The sequence below is a fragment of the Ochotona princeps genome, chromosome 4 (assembly GCF_030435755.1).
Source record: "Ochotona princeps isolate mOchPri1 chromosome 4, mOchPri1.hap1, whole genome shotgun sequence".
Lineage (NCBI taxonomy): Eukaryota > Metazoa > Chordata > Mammalia > Lagomorpha > Ochotonidae > Ochotona > Ochotona princeps.
This window is the reverse complement of record NC_080835.1, coordinates 15,919,046-15,937,607: the sequence shown is the minus strand read 5'-3', so window position 1 is coordinate 15,937,607 and position 18,562 is coordinate 15,919,046. Positions and strand designations below refer to the sequence as shown.

The following is an 18,562-nucleotide window of genomic DNA, read 5'->3' as shown; positions in this document are numbered from 1 at the left end:
CTTCCCAGCTCCAAACACCAACTGTGCAGTCTCCTCAACTGTGGAGGGCAAACTACTGGGATGCCTAATGGGCTCTCACCCACAAATAACAGAAACATAGAACCACATACATGAAATAAACAAGACCCCCAACAAACAGAAACAAAAAAATCAAATCTCACTGTTGAAGGCAGGTGTCATATATAGAAAATACACTCACCATCCAAAACACAGAAACAAAACAAACAAATCTTACTTACTGTACGACTGGCTACTCTCACACTAACAAAAATAGGAACAGCGTCACCTATCCGGTAACATACATAAGCTCAACTTATAGGAAAAGCCTTTTGTAAACCATAGTTTCCTGCTATCCTTAACAGACTTAATTCTTCACACTCAACAAACATTTTTATAAAACTTCTCAACACCATATACTTGTGGAAGACTGTAGGCATTTCTATTCTCAAATTCTCTAAGCACAGTCTATTTTTCTGAGTAGAGTTCTGCTTGGAGGTATGTGACCTCTAGGTCTTCTATTATGATTCCAACAACTTGTAGGAAAACTATAACTCTGATTTTACTGCTCAGAAATATTTTTCTGTTACTGAATTGACATAAACCTTTTTCCAATCAAAATTTGACTCACCAACCGTTACTTTAACAGTAAGTCGTGACATAGTGTACCCCAGGATGCCCCTGAAACAAGAGTTCTGTGTTCTCTCCATTGCACATTTTTTCACTCTAAAATTCCTCTGCTTTTTATCTATATTTTCAGACACAGTGTTTCAAATAGGTTTAATCAATCTTCTAAAATAAAAAACAGTACAAAGTCCTGACAAATCTACCTATCCTTTTTTTTTTGAAAGATTTATTTATTTTTATTACAAAGTCAGATGTACAGAGAGGAGGAGAGACAGAGAGGAAGATCCTCCATCCGATGATTCACTCCCCAAGAGACCGCAATGGCCGGTGCTGCACCAATCCAAAGCCGGGAACCAGGAATTTCCTCCAGGTCTCCCTCGCAGGTACAGGGTCCCAAGGCCCAGGCCATCCTCAACGGCTTTCCCAGGCCACAAGCAGGGAGCCAGATGGGAAGTGGAGCTGCCGGGATTAGAACCAGCGCCCATATGGGATCCCGGGGCGTTCAAGGAGAGGACCCCAGCCACTAGGCCACGTCGCTGGGCCCAAATCTACCTATCCTTATTTCATACCCTATCCACCTAACATTTGAGTATCAACATTTGAGGCAGGGAGATATTGTCTTTACTAAAGCCAAGGTACTGTAGGTGCTAAAAGTAAGTTTTAAATAGCATCAATGGAAAGCATTAATATTTACTAACACGAATCAATAAAAATGAGGAAAATTTTATAACCTTTACATTTTTTTTCTTCTCAGCAAAACTCTCAACACATTCATCTATTTTCATGGCAGTATTTCCTTGGAGACTCTGCCACATACAGGTCAACATAAAATGCTACTGGCCCTGATGCTGGCAGCTGCCCTTAGAACCTTGGCAAGGTTACTACACTCCAACCCTCGGGACAGCCACTGACAAACATCATCTCAGCTGCTTCTAAACTGTTAGGTTCAGTAGTTAACTGTGTCCGAGTTGCTGAGAACTAAATGGCATTTTAGGGGGAGTGGTAGAGAAGCAGGTGGGATACCTAACGGGTCACAGCCTGCACTGGAGGCTTTCTGTGGTGTCTCTGCGAGGTTCGGCATGCCCTCTAGCACTGTGGCTTGCGTTCTCAGGTCTCCAGCAGGATCTTGCACCGCTCCTGCCCATTGTCCATCCCCCAAGATCTGGTTTCAACTTCCACTTCCTGCAGCGCAGTCTGTCTGCGCGTTCACATTCCGGTGTTTTCCATCTTTCTTGGCAGTTCTACTAAAATGATCCCAACCACACCCAATAACAGGAACATTGATGTACATTCTGAAAATTCAAAGAAATTCAAAACGAAAAAAGTTGGAGAGCAGTGTATAAGAGCACGACGACAATGAGGCCAACATTTTAGAATTGGCTGCCACATTTACCAGAATGCTATTTAAAGACTTAAAAAGAAAAGAAAAAAAAAGCTGTCCATATAAGCCTGGTCAGATTCTGAAATTATACACCATACAAAGAGTAACATAAGAGAGTGTAAAGCAGGCCCAGTATAACCAATAAATCCTTAATAAAAGTAGAAGTTACGGAAGATAGATCTAAGGATTAGAACTATACAAAAAAAGGAAAGTGTTACCTTATGAGGTAGTGGGCTCCCTGTCATTAGAAGTATTCAAGAATGCTGCATATCATAGCCCCGGCTTGGAGATTCACAATGCACAATGGCATATTAAAGGTTCTGAGAAGTCCTGCAGTAAAGAAACCCGTTAACTTTTTAACCCAGCACTTCCCACGGCATTTAACCCACCCCCACCCCAGTACTAATGATTTGGATTTTTGTGTAACTAGAGCTCCTCAGAGTACAATGCAGAAAATAATGAGCTACATTCTAAATGCAGTATTCAATATGTATCTGAGGAACAACCTGTCAGGGGTATTGGAGAAGAAACTGCTACAAGGGTAAAAGGCTGGAAGACAAGGAACCTCAAGTTCCCTCTCTAAGATTCTGTGACTATCACAGACCAGTGCAAAGGCTATAGGGTCCTGGGTACTTTAAAGACAAGTAGAATAAACAGGTTCTACAAGGCAGGGTTAACTGGTTCAAGTGTCTCCCTTTCACACTCATAGCCCAAACCCTGAAACTATGAGAGGGACCTCAAGACCCACAAATAATCAAAAAGAGGTTTTAACCAAATATCTACTGCATCTGTCCTGCCTATTCAGTTAATTACTAGTTGAGAGAGAGAGGATTAAAAAACATGTAGTAACCTTGCAGCAGCGGACTGCCCTATTCCAACTATCTTGTTGGAATCTATTCTTTTTCATAACATATACTCTTCAGATAAAGTGTTAATACTTATTTGATGCTTAGTCACTAGACTGCCCTGTCATTCTGTGAACATAAATTAGACGTTCAAAGAAAAGATTAAATATGATGATTTATAAGCTATTAAAATGGATATTAAGTATTACAGAAAACTGTATTTGTCTAAAAACCCTCCTACTTCATCTTTCCCCCTCCTTAGTTTTGCCTCTGTAAGAATTAAACCAAAAAATATACACCAGAGACATAATATCAGATGTGAGGCCAATCCAATACTAGGTTTAAGAATATAAATGCTTCTGAATCCCAAATTTCAAAGCCAAGGTTCCCAGTTATTATCCTAGCAATTTCTCAATACACTAAGGCCATCAAATGTAACAGCATATTAAGTAATATAAAACACAATGGGAATCTTTACTTTTTCAATTTCCTGACTTTTGAGTTCTCAGCCCTAACCCCATTGCACTAAAGAACATTTTTGGCAAAGGTTCCTTTCACATTTTAACAGGTTACCAAATGAAGAACATGCAAGCCTAGCAGCAGCAGTAGAAGCACCAATGCATTTGAGATACGGCTACGTGGAACTAGACAAAAACCTTTGCTCAGTGTCAACATCAAGGCCTCATTTCTAAGAGAAAGCTTTTTTTTTTTTTTTTTTTTTTTTTTTGCGGCATAATAAAAACAAGCACTGCATGCTTGAATTACAACTCAGCATTAAGCACTCTATGCTTGCCTAGTGAAAGTACTTACCAATTTTGGGGAAAGTGGCTATCCTTCAGCTCTCTATCTCCCTGTAACAGAAGCAGGGGGAAACAGAATTAGACACAGAGTTATAAGACAGCATCAAAAGTGAGAGATTTAAAAATTCCCAATTTAAGGGGGAAAAAATATAAGTCTCGAAAGTTTTAAAACGCAGAAGTGGGGGGAGAAAGGAAGAAGTGGGTAGTGTTTATAACACAGAAATAAAGAACTCAAGCTCAATAAATCTCCTCTTTATCGGCTTTTCAAGACAAGGAAAAAGTTGATTTTTCCTCTCCTATGAGACACACAGAAAAGATATAAACACACCTCATCTAAATGTCATACAACTACACCCTCATCGTTAACAAAAATCTCCACTAGTTCTTGGAGAAATTAACAAATTAAGCTAACACTGGTCTTTAGGTTGGTCCACTTTCTTTCAAATAATCTTGAAATAGATTTGTCTCACATAAGGCTTTAAAATTCACAACATAAAATATGACTACTTCTGTAAATAAACAATGCATAGTCAGAATTTTAATTAAATTCTTCATTCAGAGTCTTATGTGTATCTCACTACTTTAAATTGCAAACCACACAGACAAAGAGTGATTCCTTTTCTAAGCCACATAATCTCATCAGTGATAAACCCACAAGAAAATTAAGGCTTTAGTATCCGGATCCAATATTAGGAAATACAAATTCATTAATTTACTCCCAATGTTTTTATAATAAGTTACTTCAGCCCCGTCCCCCACCCCCATCATGTTTTAGACATAGGTATGTCTACTGACTGATGTTACTCCCATAGGGCCTCATCTCTTCAGGGGACAAAAGAGCTTCATGTCAATCACATTATGAATCTGTGTAATCATGTACAGTCAGACGACACATACAGTAAGACCATTGGAAAGGGCTGCCATTCACGCAGCTCGCATTCTATTCTAAAGGAAATTCAATTTGCTGTGCTAACCTGCCTCTTTAGCAGTAGTCCTTTTTAAAGTTTTCCAGCCCACCCAAATGTCAGTGGTCAGCACATAGATTAGAATGACCTCAAATCGGAAGAAAAATCATGAGAGAATGTGTAGAATGACGCAGTTATGTAAAAGTGGATTCTTAAAAATCCAAATACTTGAAAGACCCCTAAAATAGGACTGGGCACATGGTAAATACTCAATAAAGGCTGGCTGAGTCAATGCACTAACTGCACGGACATGTAAACTATCTGTTACAGTTTATTCCCCCTTTTCATTTGTTATCTAGGGATAAATTCCTATGTATTGATCTCCCACAACATTACTTGTTAAAACAAGGAAATTCTAAAATTTTTTTTCTGTCCAAACTATTGAGTAGGAAATAAAATACTGCTCATTTAAAATACAGTAAAAAGTAAAACTAATCAATTAGACTGAAGTGAAGAACTTCTTTTCCTCCTAAACAAAACAGATAAATAAAAAACAAAGCAAACACTAATGAGAGAGTGAACAAGCAATCCACAGAATCAAAGATGGCAATTTTATTTGTATACATATGTATCTACGTGTATATTCATCAACAAATGCTTACACCCAAAACTTATAAAATATATTGAAACAAACTGATAAGAATGGAACTGGGGTTTTAACTTGTACTTTTCTGGCATGTGAAAAAGAAGAGTCACATGAACTCACAGTCCTATTCATCAGGAAAGGCAACATGGGGTCTGTATCCTTCTCCCAAGGCATCTCCTCCAAAACCCAGCAGCAGAGCCAATCCTACACTGACAGGATTTTACCACAGCCTGAAAACATGAGCTCTTGGAACTGCTCCTGAAACTGCCCTAAGGACTGCAGAAATGCCATGGGAAATCAAATCCCAAGAGGTTGAAGCACTCCCCTGGTCACCCAACTAGTTGGCAGAGCAGTGAAGGGCTGAGATTTCTCTGGCTGGCCTCACTTCCCCTCCAGATTGCACTGTGTCTTACCCAGTTTAACCAGGTACTCTTCAAGAAACAAACTACACAAACCCTGGAGGGACATGTTTGAAAAAATTCTGCAGATCAAGTTTAAAACAAAGACTTGTTTAAGTAAGCTGGGTAGGGCAGGTTTGAAAAATAAAACCCTTTCTGCCCAGAAGACCCCATGAGTGGGCTTCACAAGGGTGGGTCACAAGGGTGGGCTCAACCCCCTGACACCACATCCCAAACTGTGTGTAAGCCCAGGCATGGTTCTTGCTGGGGCTGACCCCCAAAAAGATGATGTCACTTTTAGACCAGTGATCTGTGTTAGAATTTGCACTGCACATCTCCTGAATGGAGATAACACCTGAAATTCATAAGAAAAGTGAATGCTTTGTTACTTCTACAACTTAATGAGGCTGGGCGGCAAAAAGATATAAAAAGATTTATATTCACTTTTTATACTACCCAAAAGTTAAAAACTGGGTAATTCTAAAATGCAAGCGTGATTTCCTCATGTCAAGCTGATTGAAAGCCCATTTAATTTGTTTTCCATACACATTTCACATTTGTAACTAAGTCAGTTCAGAAATTTAACGATACGTTTGTTAACTGAAACATACTTTCAAAACACATAAGTTACAATAAAGTAAAATGGTTTTGCCATTAATGAGTATTATCTTGCTGACATAATGTCACACAATCTTTTGCAAACTACAATTATTTACCTCTCCAGCACTTCACAGGTAGTTGTTTTAACTAGAACTGGTGATGAATCAAACCATTCCAATTTCTAATATAGTTGTAAAATTTAAAGCAGTATAAGTAAATAAAAGGTGGTCAATAACCAATTAAGCTCCTTTTGTAAAATGTCTTAAATCTGTTGCATGAGAAGAATCCATATTAAAACAATAAAGTTTTGCAGAGAAAAAGTTTAATATAAGACCATGTATTAAATTCGGCCAAAATTTAATTCACCGTACGACAAATTTCAAATGAATACGTTTATAGCCTGTGCTCAATCATAAATTTTGATAAGGGACTAGAATAGCACAGATAATTGCCACTTCAAACTGTCACCTTACCCAAAAGATTCTATTTCTTCTCTTCCTTACTACACCAAGCCAACAACTGTCCAATAACCAAGTTTTATATATGATAAGTTTCACTGGTTTCCATCTGCACTTCCTAATTTTCCGATAAGGAGATTTATCCCTACTGGGGCATCCCTCTCCCCCTCTCAGATCCAGCACTTCTTTCTCCCTCACTCTTACATCAACGTCCTCCTCATCATTACTGGATCATCTCGTTCCTTCCATATTTTTCATAAGATTTATTTACTTTTACTTGACAGCTAGATTTTACACAGCAAGAAGGAGAGACAAAGAGAACTTCCACCCGCTGGTTCACTACTCAAATGGCCACAACGGCTGAGTGAATCTGAAGCAGAGAGCCAGGAACTTCTTCCGGGTCTCCTACGTGGGTGTAACATTCCAAGGACTTGGATCATCCTCCTCTGCTTTTCCAGGCCATAATCAGGGAGCAGGATCGGAAATGGAGCAGCTCGGACACAAACTGGGGTACATGGGATGTCAGTACCACAGGGCAGAGATCAGTCTGTGTACCACCATGCTAGACTCATCCTTTCATACATTTTTCAAGATTTACTTTATCTGAAAGGCAGAGTTACAGAGCGACAAGGGTAGAAGGGAAGAGGGGGAAACGGGGCGGGGGGAAGAAGAGAGAGAGAGAGAGAGAATCTCCCATTCATAGTTCACTCCCCAGAAGCCCACAAGAACCAGGACTAAGCCAAGCCCAAGCTAAGAATTTCATCTGGGTCTCCCACATGGGTACAGAGGTCCCAACACTCGGGCTATTGTCTGCTCTTCCCAGGCCACTAACTAGTAGGAAGCTGGATCAGAACTGGAGCAGCCAGGACTGAAACCATTGCCGAGAGCAGCTTGACTCCTGATGCCACAGTACCTGTCCACTCTTAACGAGCAAAACGAAACCCCGGGCCTTCCTCTTTTCTGTAGTTCTTGCACCATGTCTATGCTCCAGTGTAGAGAGCAAATCTCCTTGAAAAAGTTAACCATACTGTCCTTCTGTCCCTACTGCCTTTCTCTATTGAATCTACTCACTCCATCAGGGCTTTCTCCAGACTGCAGTCTTGCCCAGATCCCCACAGAGCTCCTTGCTGCTGATTCCAATAGGGACATCTCAGTCCTCACACCCTTATTGGCTCAGTGTATAGGCCCGGCTGACCCATTCTTTCTCTGCTGGACATTCTCCTCTTGTGAGTGCACGGTCCTCTTTGAATTTCTCTCCCCACCTTCCTGGCTGCTGGACTCGGCTTCCTTTCCCAGCTCCTCCTCATTTCCAAGAGCTCAGCACTTTGAACTGTCCCAAGGCTCAGTGTTGGAACTCATCTCCTAGGTGATCTCATCCGATCTCAAGGCTACATCCAGATCTACACGGTGGTGATTATCAAGTGTTTATCATCACCCAGACTGTTCCCCGCAATTCCAAACTTCATATGATCAATTACACACCCAACCACTGTAAAATAGATTTCTCAGGCTCAGCCATTCCAAAACCCAACTCCTGACTACTGAGTCTCAGAACTCTTCCTCAAAAATGGCAACCCCATCCTCTCAGGAGAAAACCCTTATCATCATCATACCCGCCTCGATTTGCCACATCCAATCCAACACTACCTTCAAAATATGTCCACTCCTGACTACATGCCTCAGCAGCACTAACACCTTCTTGGTCCAAGTCTCCATGATTTATCCCTCAACCACGGCCAGTCTCCTACCTGGCCTTCCAGCTTCTCCCCCAGCTCTGCAATTGGCTGTTCTCTCAGCAGCCAGAAGGATCTTTCGAAACTCCAAGACAGATTTTGGTACTTGTTTGCTCAGACACCCTCCAACAGTTTCCTATGAAGCTCAAGAGCCCTTACAAGGGCCCACGAGGTCCTCAGTGTTGGGTCTTAGCTATGTTCAGCTCCCCAGTCGGCTCCAGCAACACAGGCCTGCTCGCTCTACATCACATACTCTAAGCAAGTTCCCTGCTCTGAGCTCTAATAGTAACTTTTCCTAGCTCGAAAACGGTCTTCTCCAAATATTTTCATGGTTCACTCCTTCAAATCTCTCTTTGTCTCTTTCCTTCTCTCTGTAAATCTTTCCCATAATTTTTTTAATGGTGAGGCAATCCAGAGCAGATCACTTCAGTGATGACAAACTGGTGTCTGCTGTCCCCCTCCAAGAACTTGTGCTCATCTCTCTTTCTTACATTCATACCCTCTTACCTTTCTGACTATCCAACTCTCACCCAGACATCCGCATTTTGAAAAAGACTCACTGATTTACATACTTTCCCTAAACATCCTGTCAATTCTCCCTTTTTAAAACTCCTGAAGTGTTTATCGCCTTTCTCGTTCATTTTGGAATCTGATCACTGCTTCATATTGTAACCTGAAAGACTTTTTCTCCCCACCCAGTACTGACACACACCCAGTAGAAGTAATGCCCTACACAAGTAATCCTCAGTTGGGCCCGGAGGCGTGGCCTAGCAGCTAAAGTCCTCGCCTTGAACGCCCCGGCATCCCATATGGGCGCCGGTTCTAATCCCAGCAGCTCCCTGCTTGTGGCCTAAAAAAGCAGTCGAGGACGGCCCAGTGCATTGGGACCCTGCACCCGCGTGGGAGACCTGGAAGAGGTTACAGGTTCCTGGCATCGGATCGGTGCAGCACCAGCCCGTTGCGGCTCACTTGGGGAGTGAATCATTGGACGGAAGATCTTCCTCTCTGTCTCTCCTCCTCTCTGTATATCTGACTTTGTAATAAAAATAAATCTTTAAAAAAAAAAAAAAACAAGCAATCCTCAGTTCCAGATTAAGATAACAAATACAAACTGGTATTGTAGCACAGTCGGCTAAGCTGCAGCCTGCAGTGCCAGCTGCATGGCAGCATGGGGCTCGAGTCCTGACTGCCTTGCTTAAGGTCCAACTCTTTATTGATGTGCCTGGCATGGCAATGGAGGATGGCCCAAGTATTTGGGCCCCTGCCACCCACGTGAGAGACCCAGACAAAGCTCCAGGCTGCTGGCTTTGGCCAGGTAAGGCCCCAGATATTGTGACCATCTGAGGACTGAACTACTAGATGGAAGGTCTGTATCACTTTGCCTTTCTAATAAACTTAAAAAAATAATAACAAACTAGCTTCACAGACCTTACTCTCAAGAGATCCTGAACTCACCCTGCTTCATTTGGAGCCAGATATTCATATTTTCAGTTCCCTGAGAAAACTTGTGATGGACAACCAGGATTAAGATCCTCTGCCCGCCATACAAAGTTCCGTGTCCTTCAATACCTTTAAATAGACTAAAACGAGAGTGATCCCTGAGATACCACCTCCACGCCTATACTGTACAGAGGAACAGAGGCCCAAAAAGTCTAGCTGACTAGCTAAAATCTATAAAGATAATGAGACAGAGCTCAGCTCAAAACACAGATTTATAGCTCTCAACCTAGGAATCCTTCCATTAAAATGCATGTAAATAAATGAAAATAATAAAAATCCACAGTTTATGGAGAGTGGCAGTAAGCAGTCATCATCTAATACAGTGACTACCGGGCCTAAGCTTTTTTGTGCACACCTAAAAAAATGGAGCCACACTCGCAGACAGAAGACAGCCAGGCCAGAGAGTAGCTGGAGAAGGCTTACTTTACAAGCATCATTTTGGAGAGGGTGTTTGGCACAGCAATTAAAGCAACACTCAGGATGCCCACATTTCACTTTGCCATGCCTGGGTTCAAGTACTGGCTCCAGTTCCAGCTTTCTGCTAATGTATACCCCAGGAAGCAGCACTGATGGTTCAAGTAGCTGGCTTCCTGTCACCCACGTGGTAGACTCAGACACAATTCTGGGTCCTTGGCTTTGGCCTAGCCTTGCCCTGGCTGTGGCAGATCACTGGGGAATGAACCAGTGGTTGACAAATCTTGTTCAAATAAATACAATTTAAAATAAATTTTGAAAATGAAATTTTTTACTAAGTTCTTTTACGATGTGTACAAAGACTATGACAATTGTGTTTTGTTGAGGAATGGAGAAGAAATGGAGAAGAAACGGTGAAGAAATCTTGCTTCATCGTGTAATACAAAAATTCCTATTCACAAGCTTCCACAGCTCACAAAGCCATAAATGTTTTTTGAGTCTAATCATTGTAACAAAACTTCTTAATTACAAATCAGACCTTAGGAAATCACACTATATCCCAAGACAACTCAAACTCCTGTTTCAATAATCAGCTAACCACGGGACCCAAATTCTTGCCATCAAGAACAATAAAAAACAACTCAGGTATCTAACCGGCAGTCTGGGTTGGGCTCAGCCTGGTGGATGGGGATTTAGGCAAGTGGCTCCTACTAGCACTAATGGGAGTTCTGGGGTAAACCCTGAGCACCAACCAGAGGAAGATCAAAGCGCTGCATCTGTGAAGACCCCGTCACCCGCACTAATAGCAGCTACCGGGAGCTCTTCTCTCAGCCAGGATGACAGTCTCTGTCTCTTAAACACAAAGATCAATTCCATAAAAAAGTTACCGAGAAAAGTCGTTGGTAAACACCAGATTTTAAAAGTATATAAGAAAAAAGCTAAAGTTAAATAACAAGTTGTTAATGGGTGCATTAAGGAAATTTTATGAAATAGTATCAACAGACACAGAAGAAATGAGTGAACTGCTTGAGATAAAATATCTCAAACAAAAGTAAATTCAGCAGGATTCAAACAACTGAATTTTAAAAAATTAAGGCACAATAAACCCAAGTATTGCCAGAAGCTTATCCAAAGACAAACACACACACAATCCCCACCCTAAAACTCCTCCCTTGATGGAGCCCTAAATACACTACAATCTTTGCTTTTAAACACACAGGAAAACTCCTGCTGCTCTGATAGCCAAGGATAATGACAGAGTACTTCCAGACAAACGGATCACCAGTGCAAGCTGCCAAGGACAACCAAAACTAACTAAATAAAATCACCGCACCTTACTGGGCTCCATCCGGCCTCACTTCTCAAGATAGTACCACTGCATTTAGCAGGCTGTGAAACAAACAGGTGCTTCACAGGCTACAGAACATTAGCCCCCGCCCCTTCTCTCTCTCTCTCTCTCTCTCTCCCTCTCTCTCTCTCTCACACACACACACACACACAAACACACATACACGAAGAGAATGATACTCTTTACAGTGAAAGGGGCTGAAGAAATGCAAAGACTTCTCTCGCAGGCCTAAACAACTAAGAGTAGGCCTTAGCAAAGATGTAAGGCAGAGGCCAAGGCTTATCCCAAATTCACGTTTCAAAGGTTAAAAGAATTAACATTTATTTTAGTGAAACAGGCTTTGGCAACAATCCATGCTTTAAAAAGAAAAGAGAAATTAAGATTTCCCCCCAGTTTCTACCCCTAACGAAAATGAGAATTTTTTTCTCTCTGACTCCACAGATCCAGCAATAGAAATAAAGAACCCAGACTTAAGGCCTGAAAACTAAAAATGGCTCCATGCAACTCACATTTTTAAAAACAACTATGTATTCTAACAGACTTTGTTATCATTGTTATCATTAATGAACATTTATCTTTTTATCTGTACAATGAGACACTAAAGCCACAACATGCTAGGAATTTTAACTTCTGAAACAAAACCCACAAAGAAACAAAAGTTTGAAGCACGAAATCTTCATCATGTTGGCAAGTAAATGGTCCCAAAACTTGAAAGTGAAAGCAATACAAACCTAAACAAGAAGTTGTTTGCTTGATATTAGTGCTAGCCGTTAAAAAAAAAAAAAATGTTATGTTACAGGAGACCCAAATCAGGGCTTCCATTAACCTTGTTTTAAAAAAAAATCCCATGAGCATGGATTTTTTTCCCTAAGTCTCTTCATCAGAGCAGCATGGGGTCCCATTAGGCACCCTATTTTACTTCCACCTTATAAATAACATTAGCTACTCACTATTTCCATGGAAACCAAGTACAGAGAAACCCACTTAAATGAATACCGGTTAAAGGAATAAGTTTTATTTTAGAAAGGTTTTGCTGTTCTAGATGAACTCTACCGGGGAATACTACAAAGTCTTCTTAAGTGTAATTTTAAAAAATATATCTTTGGTGCAGAGGAAGCTTATTAAAGGTCCTGCTAAATAACTACACTCCTTGCACTAAGTGTGCCAAACAGCATCACACCATTAAAAACACAGTTTCAATGTGCTGCACATGGGTGTGGATGTACGGTCGCCACTGACTATACCTCCGCATGCACTGCCTGGGGTGGAATAATTACTCCTGTGGGTCTCATTTAAACTGGTAAAACCCAAGAAACTCAGAAATAAGGCAACAGTCACCTCACTGACTAGTTATGAACAGGCCTACAATCGTATGCCCATGTGTAGCTCTATTCCTCCGCAGAGACACAAGCAAGGGCACAGACAACTCGTCGGCTCTTCATCGCTGTCGCCAGGTCTGAGAGCCTCCTCGCCACACTGCCTGTTAAGTTATCACACTCACTCTCTGGTCAATACACACTCATGCTCAACACAGAATATGCACACCAGAGAAGCTGACATACGTGACAGACACCAGAACTTCGGAAAGCTCAGAGACAATCTGTATTATGAAAAAAAAACTACACATGGATTTCAATTTTTTTGCAACAAAATAAACTTCTTTTTACTTTTACTGTTGAAGTCCTTCTGTGCCATCTTAAGTGTACTAAAAGTAACCATTAGTAGTGGCCCCGACAAAGGTGGCAGACAGGCAAGTCTGCACAAAATCCAACTCACAAGAACAGTACATTCAAAACTAAAAACCTTAAAATTTTCAAAGACACAAACGGCAAGAGAAACAGAAATTTTTCCAGCAGATGTGGCTCTCCGTTAATGTGGTGGTGGGTAAGATATCTTCAAAAAGTAAAAAGCTAAATGAAAACAGTATTATCTTGAAATGGGGTACCAGCATCAAAACAAGGTAAAAAAAGAGTTAACATTCTCACACTATTTTCCTTTGAGTACATTAATGTTTCTATTTGTACTACATGTTTTGAAAACACAAAATCACCGTCTTGTTATGTTACGCACAGCAAAGACTGGCAAAACCCTGATAACCGTTTAAGTGCAGAAATGAGCACCTGGGATTTGTTATATTATTCACACTACTTTTGTACTCATATAGGGTTTAAGGTTTATTTATTTTTATTGGAAAGGCTGATATACAAAGAGGAGCAGAGACAGAGAAGATGATCTTTCATCCACTGATTCACTCCCCAAGTGGCCACAAAGGCCAGAACTGAACTGATCCGAAGCCAGGAGCCAGGAGCTTTTTTGGGTCTCCCAAACCGGTACAGGGTCCCAAGGATTTGGGCCGTCCTTGACTGCCTTCCAGGCCACATGCAGGGAGGTGAATGGGAAGTGGAGCAGCCAGGACACAAACTGGCACCCATATGGGATCCCGGCACATGCAAGACGGAGGACTTTAGCCGCTAGGCCTCTGCACTGGGCCCCTCAATAGGCTTTTAAATTTCCCTAATGGTAACTTTTTCCAACATCCTGGAAAGTTAAGGCTCTTGCCTCAAACGTGCTTTTCTTTATGTTTAATTAGTTAGCAGACAAAATGCCTGCTGTAGATCTTAGCAGCTACTGAATTTGAATCCAATATAGCCATTAGTTTGAAAAGTAGCCACAATAAACTTTGAAGTTTTACTTTACTTTTTTTTAAGATTTATTTATTTTTATTGCAAAGTCAGATATACAGAGAGGAGAGAAAGATCTTCCGTCTGATGATTCACTTCCCAAGTGACCTCAACAGCCGGTGCAGCACCAATCTGAAGCCAGGAGCCAGGAGTCCCAAAGTGCAAGGTCCCAAGGCTTTGGGCCATCCTCCAATGCTTTCCCAGGCCACAAGCAGGGAGCTGGATGGGAAGCGGGGCCGCTGAGATTAGAACGGCAACCATATGGGACCCCGGCGCATTCAAGGTGAGGACTTTAGCCGCTAGGCCACGCTGCCTGACCTGAAGTTTAACTTTTCTTACCAAACAACTTAACAATTCAAAGCCACTAAAAGAAGTCAGAAAGACTCCTACTTCACAACCATCAAGAAACTGAAACAAATACACAGCAACATGGAATGATCCACATTTGGAATTTTACAAAGAAATTCTAGTCTTCTCTATTAATAAATCAAAATACTTTTGCAGAGGCCAGCATTATAGTGTAGCACGTAAAGCCGCCACCTGAGACACCAGCATCCTAAATGGCTGCCAGTTTGAGTCCTAGATGCTTCACTTCCAATCTAGTACCCTACTAATGTGCCTGGGAAGGCAGAAGAGAATGACTCAAATGCTTGGACTCCTTCATCCATGTGGGGGATCAGGAGGAAGCTTCTTGCTTCTGGCTTTGACCTGGCCCTGGCCCAGCCCCAGCCATTTCAACCATTAGGGCATTGAACCAGTGAATGGAGAAAATTCATTCTCTCTCTTTAAAGTTAAAACAACAACAAGACACGTTTGCAACCAGTAACACCAATATCCAGTTTATTCTCCAATTAGTAACAGAAGACAACTGAAAGCAGCCTAGTAAGTTAATGCTTACTTACCTAAATAACATGCCCATTCCACAATTCTGTTTCTCATTCACCCTCTACCAGAAAACACAGCGACCTCCTAAGCAAAAATGATTTTGTCTATTCTCTCTGTGATCAGGATGTAAGTGGTTTCACAGATATTCAGTCACTCTAGAAGTGAGCATAAGCTATCAATTGTCCGAATCCTGACTAAGGGCTCAAAATAGGGGCAAGGGGATCTACAATTTGTGAAAGTTTTAAGGTCTTGATAATAGTTCTCCTTGCCCAAAAAGTAATTAATTACAATGGTTTTGTTTACAAGAAAAATACAAGGGCTGGTCTAGCAGTGCAGGGTTTAGGCAGTTCCCGTCCCAGCTGTTCCATTTCCATTCCTGTTCCCTGCTCTTGACCCCAGCACCCATGAGGGTGACCCAGATGAAGTTCCTGGCTTTGCCCTAGCTCAGTCCTGGGTGTTGAGGCCACCTGGGGAGTGAACCAAGAATGGAATATCTTTTCCTTTGTTGTCTTTCCCCTCTCAGTGTTAACTCTGCCTTACAAACAGATAAATCTTTTAAGAGGAAAAAAGAAAAAAACTAAGACAGCAAGGTTTTTGGAAGGAGTGATGAACAAGTTAACCAAGAGAAGAGACAGCCGAGACAAAGCAAGCAGACAGGGGAAAGAACGGCAGCGGAAGGATGTGAGCAGGCCACGGAGGCATCTTCTGGCAGCAGCTAGCACACCACCAAGCAGGCAGCGGCCTGCACAGCTACCCGAAGGACAGACACCTGCCAAAAGTGGCACCATCTCTTACACATGGAAAGCAGGGCTGAACTGAGTAGTTCTTTAGCACAAAGGTGCTCCTAGAGCCTGTTTCCAACCAGAGTATTTATTAAAGTGAGACACATTCCTCAACTCTCCACAGTCCCATTCCACATCCTGCGTCAGTGGCGTCTGCCACGCTAGTTTTAAAAGTACAATAACTTTTACTTATTGGTTACTCTGTGGCCTATCACACAATTTTTCCAATAGAAAACTCTACAGCCTGCCATAAAAATGCTCAATTTTAAAAATGTATCTTGAGCTAAAGCATAGCACTTGATTAAAACGTTGTAATTCCTGCTCAAAACAGAGAAACAACATATTAGGAACACTGACAAAATATTTCAAACAGAGAAAATATTTCTATTTACTTACTTGGCCTTTACCAAATGGTACAACTGAGTAAAGGAGAACAAAAAGTTAATGGAAGTTTATGCTATTTAACTCAAATGTTAGCTGATGGTAACATACACCACAAGGAGAAAGTTTTGGTAAGCTTACAAATACTGTGTGCATTTGTTCAATTCCAGAAGAAAAAATCGACACAGATCAAACATCAAAAAAGTTTCAGACTCAGATCAACAGGGAATGAGTATCATTAATTGTTTTGCATCTAACAGTCTTTTCCCTTCCCTCGATTACAGACAGCCAGGGAGACAGACAGACACATTCAACTGCAACCACACAGTCCAATGGAGATATCAAAACTTGATCTGCTACCAACAACCTCCCTCTGTTGTGACACTGCCCATACCCAAGCTGTTCTTGGGCCCAGTTACCAGGCTCAACACAGGCAACTTACAACAAGTAAATACAGAAAGAAAAGAACAGTTACCCTAAGATCAGGTTCCAGGTAAGAGGCAATTTCAAAAAGGCAAAATGCCTCAAATCAGAAGGCAAACAAACTATGTTGATCATTACTGGAAACCCTCTGTGTACCTCTACCTCTCAGCTGCTTAGGCAGTTTCCCTTCATCATTAAACCCACACAGGAGGCCTCACGAGTTTCACAGTTTGTCAGGCCCATGAACTGACCAGCTGGTTGGTATTCTTCTGACATCTGAGTTCTCTGAGTTCTAACACCTGGCCTCCCACTGACCTGATGTTAAATGACCTACTCCAAACCACATCAGTATCTTGCTTGGTGCTGGACTTACTGGTTGTTCAGGGAAGGAGGGCTTAAAATCAGTTTCTGTTGCCAAGAGTGTTGATAAACTTAAACAGCTCTGGAATATATATATATATTTTTTTTCTGGAATATATTTTTTAAATGCTGTTACAAAAAGAACGTATTGGGCCCAGCACAGTGGCCTAGCGGCTAAAGTCCTTGCCTTGAACGCCCCAGAATCCCATATGGGTGCCGGTTCTAATCCCGGCAGCTCCACTTCCCATCCAGCTCCCTGCTTGTGGCCTGGGAAAGCAGTCGAGGACAGCCCAAAGCTTTGGGACCCTGCACCCGCGTGGGAGACCCGGAAGAGGTTCCTGATTCCCGGCTTCGGATCGGCACAGCACCAGCTGTTGCGGCTCACTTGGGTAGTGAATCATGGGACGGAAGATCTTCCTCTCTGTCTCTCCTCCTCTCTGTATATCTGACTTTGTAATAAAAATAAATAAATCTTTTTTTTTAAAAAAAAAGAACGTATTGCCAGTATTCCTTATTTTTCCCAAAAGCATTCACAAATAAGGACCAACTAGATAACACTTTTTATCACATTTTCTCATCGCAGCATTTCAGGGATAAGCAAACAAACACACACACAAAAAAAACAACTCACCTTTCTACCCAATCGTTCCATATTTACTCTTTTTCCATAAACTTTTAGTGGGAGTGTAACAATAATACTAGCAGCAACTACCATTTATGAAGTATCTTGGGATTTCCTCATTTCACCTGCACAGGTTAGCACTGTCGTCCCCATAGCACAGATGAGGAAACCAAGTCGCAGTACCCGCACAGGGACTGACATACAGCACATCCAGTTTACAACTTTCCTGGGGGCACATTAATTAGTCCAAGGCCAAACATGTTCAACTGTAAGTGCTGGCACCGAGATTCCAAAGCCGTGCATCAGACACCAAAGCTCAGGCTTCTGCCCCCAAATGCAACACCTATGAAGGGAAGAAGGGAGCAAAGAATAAAAGTACGGATTCAGGACTTACAGTCAGGCACTTCTGTAAGTTTCTCCATTAGCTCATCCACCCTCACAGTAACCTCAGATACTGGATGCCGTTATTTATTCATTCCAGTTCTACAGATGGAGAAATGGAGGCAGAGGCACAGAGGGCTGAGGGGGTGGGTAATAACCTCAGCCCCGACACGCGGCCAGGCCAGGACTTAAGCCTGGCTGGACCAACGCTCTGGATCACTGAGCTTTTCCACCACAGAGAAACTTCTTTACCTGAATGACATAAAACTAAAACTAAATTTTTCACCCACTTGTGAAACTGTTAAGTTTAGGTTAACTGAAAGAAAACTAGTTGTGCCCTTGTAAGTCTGTGCACCACACTTCACAGGCGTGCAGGACATGCCCCTGACGATTAG

The 18,562-nt window shown here is 41.8% G+C and overlaps 1 protein-coding gene across 11 annotated transcripts in view; it reads right to left on the bottom strand.

The window, feature by feature from the left end:
• The window catches only part of PHF21A (PHD finger protein 21A), a 208,397-nt gene that overhangs the window by 173,984 nt on the left and 15,851 nt on the right, over positions 1-18,562 (bottom strand). For 10 of the 11 annotated variants that reach the window (XM_058663109.1, XM_058663112.1, XM_058663111.1 and 7 more), the window contains 2 exons: positions 3,661-3,701; positions 2,224-2,335 (listed from right to left, as the gene is read on the bottom strand). The gene's annotated coding sequence lies outside the window, so the exon portion shown is untranslated. Of the gene's footprint in view, positions 1-624; positions 679-2,223; positions 2,336-3,660; positions 3,702-18,562 lie in introns of all 11 variants that reach the window. The other variant, XM_058663113.1, reaches the window with a different exon arrangement.